Genomic DNA, 24,230 nt, shown 5'->3' with positions numbered 1-24,230 from the left:
TTTATGACAGAAAATACCCAAAAGTGACAGCATTCTAAAAACTGCACCCCTCAAGGTGCTCAAAACTACATTCAAAAACTTTATTAACCCTTCAGGTGCTTCACAGGAATTTTTGGAATGTGGAAGAAAAAAATTAACATTTAACTTTTTTCACAAAAATGTTACTTTAGACCCAATATTTTTTATTTTCACAGGGGTAACAGGAAAAAATGGACCCCAAAATTTTTTGTGCAATTTCTCTTGAGCGCGCTGATACCCCATATGTGAGGGAAAACCACTGTTTGGGCGCACGGCAGGGCTCGGAAGGCAAGGAGCGCCATTAGACTTTTTGAATTTAAAATTTGTCTGAATAATTAGCAGACGCCATGTTGCGTTTGGAGAGCTCCTGATGTTCCTAAACAGTGGAAACCCCCCACAAGTGACACCATTTTGGAAACTAGACCCCTTAGGGAACATATCTATATGTGTGGTGAGCACCTTGAACCCCAAGGTGCTTCACAGAAGTTTATAATATTGAGCTGTAAAAATAAAATTTTCACATTTTTCCCACAAAAACGTTTTTCATCCCTTAATTTTGCATTATCATAAGGGTAATAGGATAAATTGCACCAAGAAATTTGTTGTGCAATTTCTCCTGAACACGCCGATACCCCATATGTGGAGGCAAACCACTGTTTGGGCGCACGGCAGGGTTTGAAAGGGAAGGCGCGCCATTTGACTTTTTGAATGTAAAATTTGTTTGAATAATTAGCGGACGCCATGTTGCGTTTGGAGAGTCCCTGATGTGCCTAAACAGTGGAAACCCCCCACAAGTGCCACCATTTTGGAAACTAGACCCCTTAGGGAACTTATCTAGATGTGTGGTGAGCACCTTGTACCCCCAGCTGCTTCACAGAAGTTTATAATATTGAGCCATAAAAATAAAATTTTCACATTTTTCCCACAAAAAATGTTTTTCATTCCCTAATTTTGCATTATCATAAGGGTAACAGGATAAATTGCACCATGAAATTTGTTGTACAATTTCTCTTGAGTACGCCGATACCCCATATGTGGGGGAAAACCACTGCTTTGGTGTACGGCAGGGTTCGGAAGAGAAAGGAGCGCTATGTTGGCTGGGATAGGCAGCAGACACCATGTCACATTTGAAGAGTCGCTGACATGCCGAAACAGCAGAAACCCCCACAAGTGACCCCATTTTGTAAACTACACCTCTCAAGGAATTCATCTAGGGAAGTAGTGAGTATTTTTTAATTTTGAAATTTATACCATTGGGCAGTGAAAAAAGCATAATTATATTTTTACCACAAAAAAATGTTTTACCCTGAGATTTTACATTTTCACACAGGGCAATGGGTAAAAATGGTGCTGAAATGTGTCACACAATTTCTTCTAAAAGTGGCAATAGCCCATATGTGGCTGTATCGTACCGCTTAGCCATACGGCGAGATCTGGGGGGGACGGAGCGCTATTTGACAATTGGGGAACAAATTATTGTAGAATAGGCATTTGGATTTGGGAGCACAAAATTTTCTGAATTTCTTTTGGGGGGCAAGGGCCATTTTGCTTTTCCAGAGCTTTTCTGCTACCAGTAACTTGGAAGTCCCTTATATTTTTAACAGATGACGGACCTGAGTGGGGACTAGCTTTTTTTGAGGACTGAGTTGAAGCTTTTATTGGGAACATTTTACGTAACATTTATCCGGCGCTCTAGGCTGAGCACTTACATCGGGGTTTCCATCTAAATTTCGAAGTGATGTAATTCAGATGAAACCCCTGTGGGATCCATTCACTGTAATGAGGCAGCAGAGTTACTCTGGACTCCGTCTGACCTCTGTTTAGTGGTGTCCTTTTTTTCAGAAGTGCACAAAACTGTGGCCAACCGCACTTTTATGCACGCCTAAAACAAATGACACCGTGGGATCCCAGGCTAGACGGCATCCACAGTGGCCTATATCTGCCTCATTACAGGGAATCTTCCGTCATGGGTTCCGGCTGAATCACATATTTCAGAGATTTACACGGAAACTCTGGCGTAAGTGCTCAGCGCAGAGCGCAGGATAAATGTGTGCCGAGCCATACTGCGATCTTTGGGAGACATAATAAACAAATCAGTAGCAGGTGAAGAATTGGTTTTATTTATTTTTTTACGCCGTTCCTAGTGTGATATAACTGATTAGATTACTTTATTCTTCGGGTCGGTTTGATTACAGAGATACCAGATTTATATCGGGTTTTTATGACTGACAGCTGTCACACACTAAGAGACGCTTTTTTTTTGCAAAATCTAGTTTTTGCATCGCCATATTTTGAGAGCTATAATTTTTCCATATTTCGGCCGACAGAGTCATGTGACGGCTTGTTTTTTGCGGGACGAGTTGACATTTTTATTGGTTCCATTTTTGGGCACGGGACATTTTTTGATCGCTTTCTATTCCGTTTTTTGGAAGGTAAAATTAACAAAAACCAACAATTCAGGAATTGTTTTTTGAGTTTTTTTTTATGCCGTTCTGCGTGTGGTAAACGTGATCAGGCAGCGTTATTCTTCGGGTCAGTACGTTTACAGCGATACTACACTTACTGTATATTTTTTTTATGTTTTGGCGCTTTTACACAATAAAACAATTTTACAGAAAAAATATTTTTTTTGCATTGCTTTATTCTGAGCGCTATAACTTTTTTATTTTTCGGCTGATGGAGCTGTATGGCGGCTTTTTTTTTGCGGAACAAGATGACGTTTTCAGTGGTACCATTTTTATTTCCATTTTGCTTTTTCATCGCATTTTTTTCCACTTTTTGTTTGGCGATATGAGGAAAAACCATATTTTTTTGCTCCGTTTTTTATTTATTTTTATTACGGTGTGCACAGAAGGAGTTAATTAGTGTGACAGTTTTATAGCTCGGGTTGTTTCGGACGCGGCAATACCAAATATGTGTACTTTTTTTATTTTTGCATAAATATAAGGATTTATCGGTTTAATATTTTATTTATTTATTTTAATTTATTTTGTATTTTTTTTAACAGTTTCAAAACATTTTTTTTAACTTTTTTTTACATTTTTACTTAGTTCCTGTATGGGACATTCATTTTTATTTTTCTGATCCCTGATCTCATGTAATGTAATAGACATATATTACATTACATGAGATCTTCACTGACTGTTTCACAGTCAGAGTCTCCTGCCAGGCTTCAGCTGCAGGCTGAGCCAGGCAGGACACCATATATGGCAGAGCTGGAGGCGGTCATGTGACCTCCAGCTGCCATAGCAACCCAAGGTCCTGGAAGGTATCAGGGGTCGTCGGAGTGGTAAGTGGACGACCCCCTCTCCTCCTGCTGTCTTCTATATGCCGCGATCACTATAGATCGCGGCATATAGAAGACAGCAAAGGGTTAACATCACTGGGACCTGATCCAATCAGGTCCCGATGATGTTCCCTGTCAGAGCTATTGCTCTGCACCGCTCCCGCAGCGCTTGCAAGACCCTGGGGGTCCTGAGCGCTGTGGGACCACCCACCGTTTTTAAACGTCTGCGCTGCACAGAGCCCAGGCAGCGCGGACGTTTATCTACAGTGGGCGGTCGGGAAGCGGTTAAAGTGGCCACTTGCAAGTTGTTCTCCTCTGAAGAGTGGCATCATGGGCTCCTCCAAACAACTGTCAAATGATCTGAAAACAAAGATTATTCAACATAGTTGTTCAGGAGAAGGATACAAAAAGCTGTCTCAGAGATTTAACCTGTCAGTTTCCACTGTGAGGAACATAGTAAGGAAATGGAAGAACACAGGGACAGTTCTTGTTAAGGCCAGAAGTGGCAGGCCAAGAAAAACATCAGAAAGGCAGAGAAGAAGAATGGTGAGATCAGTCAAGGACAATCCTCAGACCATCTCCAGAGAGCTGCAGCATCAACTTGCTGCAGATGGTGTCACTGTGCATCGGTCAACTATACTACGCACTTTGCACAAGGAGAAGCTGTAATGGAGAGTGATGCGAAAGAAGCCGTTTCTGCAAGCACGCCACAAACAGAGTCGGCTGAGGTATGCAAAAGCACATTTGGAGAAGCCAATTTCTTTTTGGAAGAAGGTCCTGTGGACTGATGAAACCAAGATAGAGTTGTTTGGTCATACAAAAAGGCGTTATGCATGGCGGCAAAAAAACACAGCATTCCAAGAAAAATACTTGCTACCCACAGTAAAATTTGGTGGAGGTTCCATCATGCTTTGGGGCTGTGTGGCCAATGCCGGCACCGGGAATCTTGTTAAAGTAGAGGGACGCATGGATTCCACTCAGTATCAGCAGATTCTTGACAATAATGTTCAAGAATCAGTGACAAAGTTGAAGTTACGCAGGGGATGGATCTTTCAGCAAGACAATGATCCAAAACACCGCTCCAAATCTACTCAGGCATTCATGCAGAGGAACAATTACAATGTTCTGGAATGGCCATCCCAGTCCCCAGACCTGAATATCATTGAACATCTGTGGGATCATTTGAAGAGGGCTGTCCATGCTCGGCGACCATCAAACTTAACTGAACTGGAATTGTTTTGTAAAGAGGAATGGTCAAAAATACCTTCATCCAGGATCCAGGAACTCATTAAAAGCTACAGGAAGCGACTAGAGGCTGTTATTTTTGCAAAAAGAGGATCTACTAAATATTAATGTTACTTTTCTGGTGAGGTGCCCATACTTATGCACCTGTCAAATTTTGTTTGAATGCAGATTGCACATTTTCTGTTAGTACAATAAACCTCATTTCAAGGCAGAAACATTACTGTGTCCAACAGTTACTACATATATCAAACTGAAATAGCTGTTGCAAAAACACCAATTTTTATAAAACATTAAGCTTAAGATTAATAGGGGTGCCCAAACTTTTTCATATAACTGTATAAGGTGGGCACCATCTTAGAGTCAGGGGTAGAAAGTAGTAGAGAAGAGAGAGAGCAGAGAGAGAGAAGGAGGCTGGGAGCAGAGGCTCTGCATGGGCTCTGCTCCGCAGGCAGGCCAAGTCTTAAGGCCTGAGCCTGGAGGAGAAGGGAGAAGAATGGAGGAAGCTCTAAGAGAAGACTGAAGAGACCCCCAGGGGTGCGGACTGGCCAGCCGCCACCGCACGCCTGCCGCTACCAGAGTAGGGGGGTCAGGCCAAGAAAGGGAACCGGATCCCTCATCTAGTGGAGGAGGGCAACTACCCTCAACTAGTAACCGGAGGCCGTGGCATTGCACGTGTTACGGCCCCTCACTACACCCGTTAGGAAGGCACCATATAGGGCCCAGGGAAACGGAACATACGTTTGCCCGCCAAGGCCCGAGGCATTTGGACAGAAACGTGGTCAATTGTGGGGTACAACAGGCCAGAGAAAGGACACATGAAGGGGGTCCTGAAAAGCATTCCAGAGGTGCCTGGGAGTTGGCCGAGCCCCTCACCTGGTGAGCACAGTACGACGTGGGCAGCCATCATCTGCAGAAGTGGCTTCGAGTGTAAAACTGTGAGTAAAGACCCTGGACTGCATCACTGGACTCTGAGTCATTACTGCTGCTCCCGCGCACCATCACCCCCACCATCTGCACTCACTGCCCTGAGGCTATACTGCTCCCGTGGGGAGTTATACTACCCCCTGCTGCGCACCCAACATCAGCCTCAGCGGTCTGCCCCGCAGCGGCGGTTCTCAGTGACCGCAATCCACGGGTGGCATAGTCGGACATTTAAACGTTAAAACCCAAAGAAACAGATCCGCCACTGGTTTGAGCGCCCTGAGCCACGGGACCGGGTCGCCGCCACGGAAACTACAACCCCCAGCGTTACACAGAGACTCGGCTCCGGGTATTCCCTTACACACACGGCCCAGGGGGCGCGTCAACTTCAATATGGCGGAGGTGATAGTGGAGGTGATGTACACACAGGACCAGTCATAGACACACGGCTGTCCTGCTGGGCAATGGCCGCACCTTCCCGCTATGGTAATTAGCCGTATACATGGCAGAAGTGATGTAACGCAGGATCAGTGGCCTACAAGAATAGAGACCACGTGTCAGGACAACCGGCGTTCTGGACGTCCAGGAGGGAAGTTTGAGAAGCCGCAGGAAATCAGTGAGAAAATGAACAACATGGCGGCCGGCACTGAGCCTGGAGGCAGCGAGTGTCAGCAGGGTTAATGGAGCCGGATAAGTGCGGAGGATTGTGGCTACTGGATCTGATGGCCGGATGCCACCTGGACTTCCAGTGTTTCCTGTAACAGGTCGGTCATCCTCCATTATCCTGTACAAATGACATGAGGGAGATGGGTCCGATTTGTGTGGCCCTCCCTGTATAATGTCTATTTTAGGTCCCTCTATGATCATTCATTTTCAGTATTAGGTCACAACAATCGTCAGTGGTCCGATAATACTTATATAAGATAATGGGACAGATCTATGATTGGCCCAGGTGGTCTAGAGGACTTCATATTTCCTCTGTAACCTTAGGTACGTGGACATACAGTCAGAGATAAAGAGAAAGGACACAGATGAATGAATGTGGTCATGGCACTAGAATGTGGTCATGGTCATCCACTAGACCACCAGGGACACCAGTATACCACATAGACTAAACACATTGCCACTAGATCACCAGGAACAGATCACGTTCACATTCTGCCACTATGGACAGGACCACATGCCACAAAGGGAAATAACATTTATAACTCAAGAAAAAGGGAAATGAATATTCCCCCTAGGACACCTGGGATGTTACACTTTTCCTATTAAGACCTCAGAGAAGAGACATCAGAAAAAGAGGACAGTATGGAACCAAGGATCGCACTTCAGTCCACTACGACACAAGTAAGAGGAAAACTATTCAGGACTTTGCAGAGAAAAGGGAGTACTACCCACTGGGACACCAGGAAATGAGACATAACACTAATGGGAGACAGCATTTTCACAAAAAGACCTCAAGACCCACTGTGACATGAGGGACTCATAAAAACATATGAGGAGATGAATAAAGTCCTTCGGGATACTAGGAAAAGAACAGTTTCCCACTAGGACACCAGGGATAAGACTCACTACCAGGAAGAGAAACAATCATGGTCACACTGATACTAATGGCCTGAGAGTCCTTTCCTAATCTAGAGAACGCCTTAAATGTAAGTACAGGGTATGATTGTTGTGGGCTTATAGCTAAGGCCAGGATTTGCTCACTAAGAAACTAATAGCAGGACACTTGTTCACTAGGACACCAGGAAAAATAATACACTTGTATATTAAGGACAAGGTACCGAGTGACCAAAAGTAAGGTAATTAGATACAAACACATAAGGACCATATTTTACACTAGAACACCAGGGATAGAACACTGTCACACTAAGTACTGATTGGCCAAGAATGTGTGCGTGTATGTATACACAAATTCATAATTTAAGGCACCAGAATATTTCCCACTAGGGAACTAGAAACACATCTTCTTGCAAACAAATGATGTGAGTATTGCCCACTAGGGCACCAGGGACATTACATTCACACACAAAAGTCTAAAGACAAGAATATTCTCCATTAGGAAACCTGAAATACAACAAAGAGAATACTAAGATATGAGTATTTCCCACTAGGGTACCAGGGAATTTACAGTGACACAGAAACTTATATTGTAAGTATCAGACTATTTCTTGCTAGGACACCAGGGACAAAACACTAAAACTTAAGGAACAAGGTAATGAGTGACAAAGAGTGTATGCGTGCATGTGTACAAACACATACTGTAAGGACCAGAATATTTCCCACTAGAACACCAGGACCACAACACCTTGGAAGAAGTATACTACAATATAAGTATTGCCTATAAGGGCACCATGGACATTACATTTACACACAAAGTGGACTAGTATATTTCCCAATATGACAGACACTTTCAAAAAGGCATGCTAGAATATGAGTATTGCCCACTAGAGCACCAGGGACATTACATTTACACATAAAGTTATAAGGTCCAGAGTATTTCCCACTAGGACACCAGGAACATAGAACAAAACACACACAGTACTAGGATACATTTACACACAAAGAGGATCAGAATATTTCCCACTAAGACACCAGGAATGCATCACCTTGAGAACAGTATACTAAGATAGAGTATTGCCCACTAGGACACCAGGGACATTACATTGTAGGTTTTTATTGACCACACGTTGCCAGTTGCACCGATAACGGCTGCTGAATTCTTTATAACCTGAATTACCCTTTTACTCTTTTATGTTTTTCTTTGACTTTTTCAAAGCTCAAATATTTGACACCGAGACCTCGACATTAGGTAAACAGGCCCCGACTCCCCTCAGACCTCTGTAGTGTGTTATTGCTCCGAGCTTGAAAGACTCTGCATTATTACTTCTGATTTGTGACATTGTGGCTCTGGCATCTCCGCGGGAGGTGCCCACACCGATCCTCCTGGCTAGCTTTACTAAATGATTTTTTTTCTTAATTCCAATTTTCTCTCCCATTCCGCAATGTTCCAAGACACACAGAGACCCGCTGAGTGCAGCAAGAGCTGAATTCTATTTCCCCGAGTGTGACATTGCAGCCATGAAATATAAGTCTGGAAATCTGCAGGTGGTTATATCAGAAATGAGAAAGAAATCATAAGTAATTATAGCCATTTATGCATTAAATCCATTCCTCTGTTTACCTGAGGTAGGAACAGAGCTGAATGCCCCGTGATTTCCCCACACCGGAGGAACATTGTAACCACACATTGTTCACATTTATATTATATGATGGGAAAAAAAGCATCTGATAGACCTAGAGATGATGCAAATTTAGCAACGTTTCAAAAAAATCACATCAGCAGTCTGGAATATAATAGAAAATGGACAATACTGCAGCCCAAAATAAATTACATTTTTCCTTAAATAGAGCAGATAGAATTGCTATGACACGGGGAAACTATAGCCCGTGTGAGCCCACTGTAGCCTCATACAGTTTTAAAATCTGCAACCCACCACCCCATCGCTACAGTCGCCATTGATCTCTCATATTATTAGTCTCTTTCCTTCATTAGGCCATAAAAGAGTAACTCCTTCAGTACTCTAGACCACCAGAGATGTAACCATACACACCTTCACTAGTCTTTATAATCAGGGTGTTACCATGATTATCCTTTTTATTATCCTAACCACTAGGGATGTAACCAGACACCTATTTACTACCCTACATCACAAGAGTGTTACTATTGACCTTTTACTACCCTAGATCACCAGGGATGTAACCATAATCCACTGAGTGACCGTAAATGACAAGGTTGTTATCATTGACCTTTCACAACCCTAGATCACCAGGGATGTAACCATAAACCACTTAAAGAGGTTGTCCAATACTTTAGCATTGATGTCCTATCCTTGGGATAGGTCATCAATGTCTGATCGATCGGGATCCGATGATCAGCTGTTCCCGGTGGCAGCCGGAAATACTCACTTGCAGAGGTCCTCATCTTCTGACAATGGCCAAGGCAGGGTTCTGCACATCTGCCTCCTAAATTCAAATCAATAGGAGGCGGATGTGTAGTACCCTGCGGTGGCCACTATCAGAAGACAGAGCAACTCCGCAAGTGAATATTTCCACAAGTGAGCATTCCCCCCACCCTCCTTTTTTCTCTCACACAGATTTGCAGTAGGAGACAAGAGCTGACATTCTAAACCTCTCTTGATGTACAGTGCGAGGCAGTGACGGGAAACATATGCGAGGGACGGTATGTTTCTCCAAGAATGTGCATAGAGGTATATTAAACCCGCTGGAGTGCATTGCAGTCACAGAGATAGCTGTGATTGCAGTGCAGAATAAAAGTAAGTTTGGACTTGGTCAAACTAGTTGTCCAAGGCAGATTTGGTAAAACCCGGCATGGGCTTTTATACTTGGAGTGGACTACAGGAATGGCAGTGGGGCGGTACACTCCCTCCAGCCCGGGTCTTACAGGTAGCTTATGGCCACAGATTCCTGTTTAAAACCTGCAGCAAAAGTTTTGGGTGTGTCAGTTTTCTGGTTTGCAAGCAGCAGAGCAAGAGGCTCTGCTCTGTACAGGCTTGTGTGAGGCTGAACATAGGCCTGTGAAGGCTCCGCGTCTGATGCTCCCTGAGTAACACGGCGCGGTCGTCTCCCACGGCAACAGGGTCTGACGAACTGTGTGGACATCCCGGCTGCAATCCGGAGGACAGCTTTTGTTTTGAACTGTGAGTTTTGCTGAATAAAGCCATTTCAGTTGGACTTTTCTTGGGTCACTGCCTCCTTTCTGCACAGTGTGAACACCGCCACACTACAAGTTACATCTGTTTTACATATGGGAAGAGAGTAAATTAGGAGGTGAGGAAGGTAATTAAGATAGGAAGAGTTAACCATTGAAATTCCTTCTATAGCCAACACTCCCTGATGTGAACAAATAATTAAACCAGGATACCTATTGTGCCATCCAGGATGAAGCTCCTATGATGAAAGACTGAGATTTTTAGAATAGACAGAAAAGGTCTTTTCAGCGGGTTGGGTAACAAAGGTACATGTGTTTTACACATATATAACAAAGTGGAAGATGCTTTGTCTCCAGGAAATACATCCTGAATGACACCTGGGCCCCCTCATAGGAAATGCTATACATTTACAATAGCCACCCCAGATTTGGGGTCTCCAACATTTTTTTTAGTAATATTGGAGTTTGTATAAATCAGATAGTGATGGGACATACATTTTCAGTTTCAGGGTTAATGGGGAAGAATATGCATATTTTTTCATAACTGTGACACCTGCCTATAAGCCCCAAATCCATAGGGTCCAGATCACCGACAACAGCCATGTCATGTTTTGTCTCTGGGGAAAGGTAAAATCCTGATAAAAAAATATGACGGAGATCTCGAACTTCTGCAATCATCAGGAGTAAAGTTATCGCATAAGTTGGGGATTTCATAAAATCCTGGAGGGCTGAGGACATCCCACAACCCAGCCCACGTGAGGTCAGCAATCACCAAGGGGGATGTGTGGGTGTAACTCAGGTGCTGATAAAAGGTCAAGGCAAATTATGATCCGTGTTCCTGTACAGAGAAACACATCAGGTCTATGCATGAATCCCGTTCACTGAACGTCTCTAATCGAAGTGCTCTCCTTCGGCTAAGTTGACTCATCTCCGAAGCCATACGCTACCAGAACCAGGCCTCCAGTCAGCTTGTAGTACTTGGGTTATCGTGGAGCTAGCCGTGACCGTACCAGGGGTATATACACATATTCCATACGTTGGATTCGGAGGTGGATACACCATACGCTCATTGTTATTTTCCCGATAACCGGTCTATTATTGGAAAGAGCCTGCGGCTTCCTCCGTTAATTGTCGGTCAATCGTGTAATTGTCCGGACGATAAGGGGCAGCAAAGACCACTCACTCCAAAGATAACAGCGGGTGGGTTAAGTGACGACAACCCCCTGGCTGAGATCTTTGACAATCACCAAGGATGTTACCATAAACCACTTAATTATCCTCAATCACAAGAGTGTTACTGTTGACCTTTTGCTACCCTAGATCACTAGGGATGAAACCATAAAACCCTTCATTACCGTAAATGGCAAGTGTGTACCCATTAACGTTTTAATTACCCTAGATCACAAGGGATATTATGACTACTTATTTTACAGAAAACAAAAATAAGTAAAGATAAGAGGATGTGATGATGTGATTTACAGGACCACAGTGAAACACAACTGGAAGGGATATCTAAACACCATGTATTACCTATATGGGCAACAGAGATAGAACAATTAACTACTAGGGACAAGTATATTGTTATCTGTGTCAACACAAATCAGGCAATCGTAATGATACAAGTGACATAATACCCAATAAAACAGAGAAAAAAAAGAATTTGTCCACGAGGACGCCGGGAATAGAACACTTGCCCAACAGGACCCATTTTGAATAAAGAAACAGAACTGAAAGGGGATTCTAAATATCATATGTGAGGAACAGGAATGGAACAAGGACATCCGGAACAAGTATACTGTATTCTGTAACACTAAAAGCATGGCATTCACAGGAACACCAGGGGAAGAATACCATTTAGAACACAGAAAACAAAGCACTTGTCCACTGGGACACCAGGAATAAAACAGTTGCCCGTCAGGACAATTGTGAAATAATTAGAACTGGAAAGGCCATCAAAATACCATGTATTTCATTAGGGACAGAGAGGTCAGACTTCCTCACTGAGTGTCAATTGTGCAGAGATCACAACAATACCAATGTCCACCGGTTACCAAGCTCTGACTTTACTACGGACTGTAACCCAGAATTATAGATGTGGACAACAAAGATATGGAACTTCACCACTAGGATAACTGGGACAAGTATAGTATATTGTCACCTGTCACAGAAGAAACAAGGACACCAGGGGTAAAACATCCATTAACACACCAAAAACAAAGCGCTTGTCCATTAGGAATATAACACTAGCCCAGCAGGACCATTGTGACTACAGAAACAGAATTGAAAGGAGGCGCTAAACACCAGATATTGCCATTATGAGCAACAGGGTAAAACAATTGACTTGGACATCAGGGACAAGTATATTGTTATATGGGTAATCACAAGAATACAAAATGTGTCCATCAGGACACCAGGAATAGAACACTTGCCCAGCAGGACCCATTATGAGTACAGAATGAGAACTGACGGGCTTCTAAACACCATGCATGTCTGGTTTGCACTATAGATATATGGCAAAAGACCCATAAGACATCAAAGACAAGATTATCATCTATAACACTAGAAACTACACATGCACTAGAAAATAAGGCGTAAAACACCTATTGAGACAGTGAAGACAAAGCACTTGTCCACTAGAACAATAGAAATGGAATATCTACCCATTGTGATTACAGAATATAAACTAGGAGGGACAAATAAACTCTATGTATTGCCTATATGGACAACAGGGAAAGAGCAACTGACTACTAGGACATCAGGAACAACTACCGTATATTGTTAACTATTGCAATAGAGAAAAGCATTCACAAGAAAACAAGGGGCAAAACATCCATTTCGGCACCAAAAACAAAGCACTTGTTGACTGGAAATAGGACAATTGTGCAGCAGGACCATTGTGACTATAGAAACAGAAGTGATAGGGGCATCTAAACATCATGTGTGGCCTGTGTGAACAACAGGGAGAGAAGAACTGAACACTAGGACATCAGGGACAAGTGTATTGTTATCTGTGACGACAGGCATTCACAGGGACACAAGAGGCAAAATACCCATTAAAAAGCCAAAAAACAAAGCAGTTGTCCACTAGGACACATGGAAATAGAACACTTGCCCAGCAGGACCCATTGTAGATACAGAAACAGAGTGCCATTTGTAAGGGTTACTGACCATCCTGGGCAGGACTTAGCTATTTGTGAAATATATCTAGAGCCTTTAACATTGACCGCTCTCTCAGAGCTTCTCAGGTTATTCTTTATAACAGAAAAAGTTGCACAAGGCACAATGATCACTTCTATCCCCATTAATAATGACACGCAATTTAATGACTATTCTTTGGGAAAATGCATTATGACCAGCTACATTATAATATAGTGTGGCATTATTAAGAATGGTTTACAATTAGGGCCTCCGCCTGTAGCCATCTTTGCTCTCCTTTGCCAGTATGAGTTTTGAGCAAAAGGATAATTATTTCGAAGACCGATGAGATTAAATAAGTTACGGGGGTTGAAGAACGAACCATTAATCGCCGGTTGCTCGGTTGTCTTCTAGAGATAGCCTTATTATATCATTATTGAGGAGAGTTTTAGGCAGTATCGCCCCTCTAGAAAGAAAATGTCATCCACCCTATAGGGTTGGGGGTTGCCTTTAGTCATCGCTTTGCAAAATACAGTATTGATCTGGGCACTTAACAGTCCTACTTGTCAAAAGCATAATGATATCAGCAGCGCTTGACGTAATGTGGTCGGCGGACGCCAAGATTAAAATCACACGGCCTTATTTGGCTTAGATAATTGGCTAAATATATTCTTTTCCATCGGCGGCCCTGGGCATTCCACACTAATAAGGTATCATATTAATTTTCATTAAAGGCCCTGAAGAGTTGGGAACATTTTTTCTGGCGTGTAAGTTGTTCCTCTTTTTAATAGCGTCGTTTGTATTCCAAGCTGACAATTCGCCGGGGTCATTTGGAGTTTTATTTTTGGTTAATGCTTTCGGAGCATTGGAAGATTTTATCTCCCACCAATAAAGTTCAGAAGGGCCAGCACTAAAGGACATTATCCAAAACATTTGGTGACACTCGTGGGTAGCGCGGGAATTATTACTGTTATGGAATGCAGAATTAGTTTTATTGCAAGTTGGTTTAGATTCCTATGTGAAAATCTTAGTAGGCTATAACTGACACAGGTATGGGAAAAATGCTTCATCCTAATTAATGTATACCGTATATATTTCACATCTGACAATGAGTTACTAAGCAGATATTTTGTGTTACTTCTGGACTGGTCTTCAGTTACATTTTTATGTATAATTTATTCTCGAGTCACATCCAGAGCAGTATTCAAAATTCTGCTGGCCCTACTTTAATGTACTGAGAATCTCATACTACTGTACATTGGACAGTGCGAGATTTGGGGCACATAGAGGTGCTCTATCTGTATTATAGAATAATTTACCTAGAATTCAAGAAACTAGGGTATACTGCAAACAATGATACAGCAGAAGACTGTAAAACATGCTCTCTGAAACCACTGGTACAGCAGGAGTCAGTAAAGCATGCTCTGTGGAAGCACTGGTACAGCATGAGATTGTAAAGCATGCTCTATGGAAGCACTGGTACAGCAGGAAACAGTAAAACATGCTCTCTGAAAGCACCGATACAGCAGAAGACAGTAAAGCATGCTCTCTGAAAGCACTAATATAGCAGAAAACTGTAAAGCATGCTCTCTGAAAGCACTGATGCAGTAGAAGACAGTAAAGCGTGCATTTTACAAACATTGATACAGCAGAAGACAGTAAACATTCTGGAAGCACTGATAAGCAGAAGACAGTAAAGCATGCTTTTTGCAAACACTGATACAGCGGGAGACAGTAAAGCATGCTCTCTGAAAGCACTGATGCAGTAGAAGACAGTAAAGCATGCTTTTTACAAACACTGATACAGCAGGAAACTGTAAAGCATGCTTTTTGCAAACACTGATACAGCAGATGACAGTAAAGCATGCTCTCGGGAAGCAATGATTCAGCAGGAGACAGTAAAGCATGCTGTCTGAAAACACTGATACAGCAGAAGACAGTAAAGCATGCTCTTTGGAAGAACTGGTACAGCAGGAAACCGTAAAGCATGCTCTTTGCAAACAGTGATACAGCGGGAGATAGACAAGCATGTTCTCTGGAAGCATTGGTTCAGCAGAAGTCAGTAAAGCATGCTCTCTGAAAACACAAGCCGCAGGAACAGTGCAGCATGATCGTTGCAAAACTGAAGCAGGAGACAGTAAGGCTATGTGCCAACGATGCAGAAATGCTCAGGATTTTTTCCTGAGCATTTCTGCATCTCCCTGGCAGAAAAAAACGCATGCGGATTGTACATGTGGATTGTACATGCAGATTGTACATGCGTTTTCCTGCCAAGGACATGCGGAAATGGAGCGTTATTCACTGACATTTCCGCATGCGGATTGACAAGCGCTTTCCAAGCAATTAGCATCACTTGGAAAGTGCTTGTGACAACTAGGTCACACTATATAAATCCATGCAAACAGCATGGATTTATATAGTGTGACCCGAGAGAGTGGTTAAAAATAAAAAAATAAATATATACTTACCCTCCGATGGCTCGCGCTGGCTTGTTTCGCTCGGTCCCGGCTGCCGGCAGCAGTGGATTGAAAGACCTGCCGACGTCAGCGTCGCGTGACCCGTCACATGACTCTGACGTCAGCGCAGGTCCTTCATTCCATCGCAAAGTGTCGGGAAGCAAGGAGGAGCACAGCGCGGGCCGCCGGAAGGTAAATATATATTTATTTTGTATTTTATTCTTTTTTTACTGATTTTTTAATGGTACCTGGGTGTGGATGAGACTCTCATCTACACCCGGGTACCATCCGCACATTAGAACGCTTGGATTACCCATCTACATATACAGTGATGCGTAATCCATGCGGTCTAATGCAGGTCAATGGCGGCGAAGACGCAGCACTTCCACAAAATAATTGGTAGTGCTGCGTTTTTTTCCGCAATGATAATCCACAGCGGAAATTTCCGCAGCATGTGCACAGCACATGCGGATTATCATTGGGGAACATTGCTGCCCTTCTATCATGCGTTTTTAATGCGTTTCTGCAACGTTTCCGCAGCTGCAAAAACTCTGCAGAAACGCATTAAAAACTCATCGTGGGCACACAGCCTAAAGCATGCTCTCTGAAAGCACCGATACAGCAGAAGACAGTAAAGCATGCTCTCTGCAAACATTGATACAGCGGGAGACAGTAAAGCATGCTCTCTGAAAGAACTGATGCAGCAGAAGACAGTAAAACATTCTTTCTGGAAGCACTGATAAGCAGAAGACAGTAAGGGTATGTGCACACGATGCAGAAATGCTCAGGATTTTTTCCTGAGCGTTTCTGCATCTCTCTGGCAGGAAAAAACGCATGCGGATTGTACATGCGGTTTCCTGCCAGGGACATGCGGAAATGAAGCGGTCTTCACTTTCATTTCCGCATGCGGGTTGACAAGCGCTTCCCAAGCGATTTTAGCATCACTTGGAAAGTGCTTGTCAACTTCACACTATATAAATCCATGCAAACGGCATGGATTTATATAGTGTGTGATGTCAAAAAATAAAAAATAAATCTATACGTTACCCTCTGATGGCCCCCGGTGTCCTGCTTCATCGGTCCCGGCTGCCGGCAGTGGAGACTGTAGGACCTTCCGACGTCAGCGTCACGTGACCCGTCACATGACTCTGACGTCAGCGAAGGTCCTTCATTCAACCGCGAAGTGCGCGGGAAGCCGGCAGGACGCAGCGCGGGCCGTCAGAAGGTGAGAATATATATATTTTTTATTTTATTCTTTTTTTTTTAAATGGTACCTGGGTCTGGATGAGAGTCCTCTCATCCACACCCGGGTACCATCCGCACATTAGACCGCATGAAAAGCGCATCAACATATACAGTGATGCGGATTCCATGCGGTCTAATGCAAGTCAATGGCGGCAAAAGAGCAGCGTTTCCGCAAAATTAATTGACATGCTGCGGATTTTTGACCGCAGCGTTTACGCTGCGGAAAAATCCGCATCATGGGCACAGCACATGCGGATTTCCATTGGGGAACATTGCTGCCCTTCTACCATGCGTTTTTCATGCGTTTCCGCGGCGTTTACGCAACTGCAAAAACACCGCGGAAACGCATGAAAAACGCATCGTGTGAACTCAGCCTAAAGCATGCTTTTTGCAAACACTGATACAGCAGGAGACAGTAAGGCTGAGTTCACACGATGCGTTTTTCATGCGTTTCCGCGGCGTTTTTGCAGTTGCGTAAACGCCGCGGAAACGCATGAAAAACGCATGGTAGAAGGGCAGCAATGTTCCCCAATGGAAATCCGCATGTGCTGTGCCCATGATGCGGATTTTTCCGCAGCGTAAACGCTGCGGTCAAAAATCCGCAGCATGTCAATTAATTTTGCGGAAACGCTGCTCTTTTGCCGCCATTGACTTGCATTAGACCGCATGGATTACGCATCACTGTATATGTTGATGCGCTTTTCATGCGGTCTAATGTGCGGAAGGTACCCGGGTGTGGATGAGAGGACTCTCATCCAGACCCAGGTACCATTAAAAAAAAAAGAATAAAATAAAAAATATATATATTCTCACCCTCTGACGGCCCGCGCTGCGTCCTGCTGGCTTCCCGGGCACTTCACGGTTGAATGAAGGACCTTCGCTGACGTCAGAGTCATGTGACGGGTCACGTGACGCTGACGTCGGAAGGTCCTAAAGTCTTCACTGCCGGCAGCCGGGACCGATGAAGCAGGACACCGGGGGCCATCGGAGGGTAAAGTATAGATTTATTTTTTATTTTTTGACATACACACTATATAAATCCATGCCGGTTGCATGGATTTATATAGTGTAAAGTTGACAAGCACTTTCCAAGTGATGCTAAAATCGCTTGGGAAGCGCTTGTCAACCCGCATGCGGAAATGAAAGTGAAGACCGCTTCATTTCCGCATGTCCCTGGCAGGAAACCGCATGTACAATCCGCATGCGTTTTTTCCTGCCAGAGAGATGCAGAAACGCTCAGGAAAAAATCCTGAGCATTTCTGCATCGTGTGCACATACCCTTAAGCATGCTCTCTCAAAGCACTGATGCAGTAGAAGACAGTAAAGCATGCTTTTTACAAACACTGATACAGCAGGAGACAGTAAAGCATGCTCTCTCAAAGCACTGATGCAGTAGAAGACAGTAAAGCATGCTTTTTACAAACACTGATACAGCAGGAAACTGTAAAGCATGCTCTTTGCAAACATTGATACAGCGGGAGACAGTAAAGCATGCTTTTTGCAAACACTGATACAGCAGATGACAGTAAAGCATGCTCTTTGGAAGAACTGGTACAGCAGGAAACCGTAAAGCATGCTCTTTGCAAACAGTGATACAGCGGGAGACAGTCAAGCATGCTCTCTGGAAGCACAAGAAGCAGGAACATAGCAGTATGATCGTTGTGAAACTAAAGCAGGAGACAGTAAAGCATGCTTTTTGCAAACAGTGAAACAGCATACGGTCTCCTTCACACCTCCGTATAAAACACGTACGTGAAAAAACGGTACCAGTGTCATCAGTGTTTTCCATCAATGTGTCATCCGCATGTCCGTTTTTACCATCAGTGTGGTCATCAGTGTTTTTTACAGATGGATAAACACGGACAGCACATAGATGGCTACGTGTGGTATCAGTGGAAAAAAATGGATGCCACACATACCTGATCATGTGAAGGAGGCCTAAGAGAGTATATCACACTTTGCAAACACAAGCAGCAGTAGATAGTAAAGCATGCTCTCTGGAAACACTGATACAGCAGGAGACAGTAGAACAAACTCTGTGCAAACACTGAAGCAGCAGGAGAGATTGTTTCATGCCCTTTGCAAACACAAACAGCAGGAGACAGTAAAGCATAGTAGTTGCCAACACTGAAGCAGCAAAAGACAGTAAAACATGCTCTTTTTGCAAACAGCAGGAGAGTGTGTTGCATGTTCTTTGCAATTGCTTGAACAATACTCAATAAAACATACTCTTTGCAAAGACTGTAATTGCAGGAGATAAAGCCATATCAGAATTAGCAGTAGACATAAAAACATGTTTTTTGTATAGTGCATGCATTACTGTCTATTGCTGCTTCAGTGTTTGCAAAGAGCATGCTTTAGTGTCTACTGCTGCTTCAGTGTTTGCAATGAGCATGCTTTACTGTCTACTGCTGAGTCAGTGTTTGCAAAGAGCATGCTTTACTGTCTACTGCTGAGTCAGTGTTTGCAAAGAGCATGCTTTACTGTCTACTGCTGCTTCAATGTTTGCAATGAGCAAGCTTTACTTCTACTGCTGAGTCAGTTTGCAAACACTGATGCAGCAGGGGAGACTAAAGCATGCGCTTTACAAACAAACACTGAAGCAGCAGGAACATGAAGGAACATGCATCTTGAGATCTGTTCTCACAGGGGAATTTCGATCACGGTTTTGACTGAAACTAAGGTTGCTTGATATATAATAACTAGATGGTGGCCCGATTCTAACGCATCGGGTATTCTAGAATAGGTATGCGGCCGACCGGGCGCAATCAGCAGAGCGGTATTTAAATTTGGCGCCAAAATCGCTGATTGGTCGAGGCCGGCAACCGCGACCAATTAGCAAAGCGGTGTTAAAATTTGGCGCCTATATCGCAGATTTGTCACGGCCGGCGGTCGCGACTAATCAGCAGAGCGGGGTTTAAATTTGGCGCCAATAATGCTGATTGGTCGCATTCGCTGGCCGCGACCAATCAGCAGAGCGTTATTTAAATTTGTCGCCAATAATGGTGATTGGTCACGGCCGCGACTAATCAGCAGAGTGGTGTTTAAATTTGTCGCCAGTAATGCTGGTTATTCGTGATCGGTAACCGCGACCAATGAGCAGAGCGGTGTTTAAATATGGCGCCAATATCGCTGATTGGTCGCAGCCGGCCACCACGACCAATCAGCGAAGCGGTGTTTAAATTTGGCGCCAATATCGCTGATTGGTCACGGCCGGTAGTTGCGACTAATCAGCAGAGCGAGGTTTAAATTTGGCGCCAATACTGCTGATTGGTCACGGCCGGCGACCGCGACCAATCAGCAGAGCGGTGTTTAAATTTGGCGCCAATATTGCTGATTGGTCGCGGCCGGCCACCGCGACCAATCAGCAGAGCGGAGTTTACATTTGGCGCCAAAATCGCTGATTGGTCGCGCCCGGCGGTCGCGACCAATCAGCAGAGCGGGGTTTAAATTTGGCGCCAATACTGCTCATTGGTCGCGGCCGGCGACCGCGACCAATCAGCAGAGCGGTGTTTCAAATTGGCACCAAAATCGCTGATTGGTCGCGGCCGGCCACCGCAACCAATCAGCACAGCGGCGTTTAAATTTGCCGCCCATCTCGCTGATTGGTCGCGGTGGCCGGCCGCGATTAATCAGCAGAGCGGCGTTTAAATTCGCCGCCCATCTTGCTGATTGGTCGCGGTAGCCGGCCGCGACCAATCAGCACAGCGGCATTTAAATTTGCCGCCCATCTCGCTGATTGGTCGCGGTAGCCGGCCACCGCGACCAATCAGCAGAGCAGCGTTTAAATTTGCCGCCCATCTCGCTGATTGGTCGCGGTAGCCGGCCACCGCGACCAATCAGCACAGCGGTGTTTAAATTTGCCGCCCATCTCGCTGATTGGTCGCGGTGGCCGGCCGCGATTAATCAGCAGAGCGGCGTTTAAATTTGACGGCCATCTCGTTGATTGGTCGCGGTGGCCGGCCGCGACCAATCAGCACAGCGGCGTTTAAATTTGCCGCCCATCTCGCTGATAGGTCACGGCCGGCCACCGCGACCAATCAGCACAGCGGCGTTTAAATTTGCCGCCCATCTCGCTGATAGGTCACGGCTGGCCACCGCGACCAATCAGCACAGCGGCGTTTAAATTTGCCGCCCATCTCGCTGATTGGTCGCGGCCGGCCACTGCGACCAATCAGCGTCGTATTAGTGTGGGTCCGGGAGCGGCGCTGCTTGTGCGACTCCGTATTAGCGAGGACCGGGGAGCGGCGCTGCCTGTGCGGCTCCTTCTGCTGCGAGAAGCCGGGAGATGAGCGACTGCTCGCAGCAGAAGCATCCCGACCGGCGGCGCCGCTCCCCGGTCCTCCGTTCACACTTGCTGTCGGGAGATCAGCGGGCCAAGCCGCTGATCTTCCGACGTTAGCCACAAGGAGGTCAGCGGCGCCGGTCGGGGTAGTTGTGCTGCTAGCGCCGCTCATCTCCCCGCTGCATCGCCGCTGACCTCCGTCCGCCAGATGAGCCGCTAACGGCCGCCATCTTTTTTCTGAAATCCCGTGGCGTTGGTTGGCCGCTGCCGGACCAATGAGCGACGCGGGATTTCCAGGACAGACAGACAGAAAGACAGACAGACAGATAGACAGACAGACAGACAGACGGGATAAGACAATTATATAGTAGATATTTTTTTTTCTATGGCACCAATATATTCTGCAACACTTTACATGATGTAATGAAAAATCAATATAAAGAGACAAAAAGGGTAATTTCCCCATTCCCACCCTTGACCTCCTGATTGGGGTAGAATCTTGACCTACTGCATTACAAAATACTTTTGTTGCATATTAATTATTGGTTTCTGCCAAAACTCCAACTGCAGCAATTATGATTATGCAGTTGTGTGAAGCTGCTACCTTTAGGTGAACTGTCACAAATGTGTCACCATGAAGACGGTTTTTCTTGCATTTCGTGTACTCCTTAATGCTGTATGCTATTTGCTCTGAGCTAATCAGATGCCTCACCGTTTTCATGCAGTTGTGCACTTATACTGCAGCTGCACCTCCCTCCTTCCCCTCTTTCTGATGTTTTCACTACACAGATATGTTTGAAGTCTGCAGAAGCTTCTGAATATTTACAGAGATCCTCCAACCAGAGTAAAAATTATATTGATATATTTGTACAGACTAGTAATGTATTCTGACCATAGGGATTCCTTTGCACCCCAATGTCAATCATCCCTACCTCCAATTTCCAGTGTAGGGGGCACAATTTTTCTCTAAGCCTCTGGCAGTAAAATGGCTAAAATTGCCCCAAGATACAAACATTAGCTCTATCAGTCTCGTCCCATGGAAATAAATGGGATCCATCCGGTGATACCCTCTGACAATCGCCAGTGTGAACCAAACCGTATCTTAATGAAAAAATAAATAAGCTCCACTTCAGGCATTTTGCAATTTAATCCAATGATAAAAGGATTTCAAGGCCAGAGAAGAGCTGTGTACACCCCAGGCTGTGTGCATTGAGTGAGATGTGATGAATCTGCTGATCTGATACATAGTAGCTCCTTATATAGTATAGCGCCTGCTGGGGCCTGCGCGCTCTCTCTTTGTAAATTTGACTGCAGATTAAAAATGAATTGTAAACTCCCAGGAGTCGTCAGCAAATGACACATCCACAAACGGCTTCAGTTTTGCAGCAAGATCATAAATTGCTTCACAATTCGGCTGAGTCGCTCCTGACAACAATTAATAAACACCTCAGTATGACAAATAAATGACGCAGCGCCTGGCCTAGAAGCTTATCTGTGACTAAGACAAAATTAAAGCAATTATCTCATCCAGGCAGAGGAGGGAAGGCAAGTTTTTGGGGGGAGAAAGGGGCTATTTTTGGCTTGCATCCTAGTGTAGACCCTTAAACAGTGGCACAAATAATTGGCAACTTACTCTTTAGTGCTCATCCTTCATAAAAGCCAATTGACGATCAGTTTGATGCAATTTTTTCTATCTGCATGTTGTATTCTCAGTATAATCAGTCACAGTCACCAGTGTCTCATAATATGGGCTCATCTACATATCCTGTATTATTATTTATATTCCCTATTCTGCTTGTGCAGTCACTGTGTACATACATTATATTACTGATCCTGTGCTGATCCTTAGTTACATCCTGTATTATACTCCAGAGCTGCACTCACTATTCTGCTGCTACAGTCACTGTGTACATACATTACATTACTGATCCTGAGTTACATCCTGTATTATCCTCCAGAGCTGCACTCACTATTCTGCTGGTGCAGTCACTGTGTACATACATTACTTTACTGATCCTGTACTGATCCTGAGTTACATCCTGTATTATACTCCAGAGCTGCACTCACTATTCTGCTGGTGCAGTCACTGTGTACATAGATTACATTACTGATCCTGAGTTACATCCTGTATTATACTCCAGAGCTGCACTCACTATTCTGCTGGTGCAGTCACTGTGTACATACATTACATTACTGATCCTGAGTTACATCCTGTATTATACTCCAGAGCTGCACTCACTATTCTGCTGGTGCAGTCACTGTGTACATACATTACATTACTGATCCTGAGTTACATCCTGTATTATACTCCAGAGCTGCACTCACTATTCTGCTGGTGCAGTCACTGTGTACATACATTACATTACTGAGTTACATCCTGTATTATACTCCAGAGCTGCACTCACTATTCTGCTGGTGCAGTCACTGTGTACATACATTACATTACTGATCCTGCACTGATCCTGAGTTACATCCTGTATTATACTCCAGAGCTGCACTCACTATTCTGCTGGAGCAGTCACTGTGTACATACATTACATTACTGATCCTGAGTTACATCCTGTAGATCTTTTTATTATAAAAATGAAAAACATAACAATAATAATAACAGAAACATAACAAAATTAACAACCACAAAATAAACAATGTAATGAAACTGGTCCAGCCGCTCCCTCTCTCCTCACACACATATTATACATATATACAGAATAAACAACTACTTACACTATGACATCTGGTCCGGTTACCAAACAAAATAATAACAATATAATAAGTAAAATAAACAATAGCCAACAAAAATATATACAAACTAATATAAACATATACATTTTTTTTTATAAATAATATAAAATAAATACTAACTATACAAATATATACAAGACAAAACAAAACATCCGACACTCGAGC

At 44.1% G+C, this 24,230-nt stretch overlaps 1 long non-coding RNA gene across 1 annotated transcript in view; it reads right to left on the bottom strand.

Annotated features, from left to right (window-relative positions):
- LOC141156591 (uncharacterized) overlaps positions 1–23,038 on the bottom strand; it is a 28,896-nt gene extending 5,858 nt beyond the window's left edge. Inside the window, exon 1 of the long non-coding RNA XR_012247689.1 lies at positions 22,957–23,038. This is a non-coding gene — a long non-coding RNA (uncharacterized lncRNA). The remainder of the gene's footprint in view (positions 1–22,956) is intronic.
- Between the last annotated feature and the right edge of the window lie 1,192 nt (positions 23,039–24,230).

Source organism: Phyllobates terribilis, unplaced genomic scaffold (assembly GCF_046119375.1).
Source record: "Phyllobates terribilis strain yellow unplaced genomic scaffold, ASM4611937v1 Scaffold_8__6_contigs__length_399053987, whole genome shotgun sequence".
Classification (NCBI taxonomy): Eukaryota; Metazoa; Chordata; class Amphibia; order Anura; family Dendrobatidae; genus Phyllobates; species Phyllobates terribilis.
Note: the sequence above shows the minus strand (reverse complement) of the source record. Positions and strands in the feature narration are given on the sequence as shown.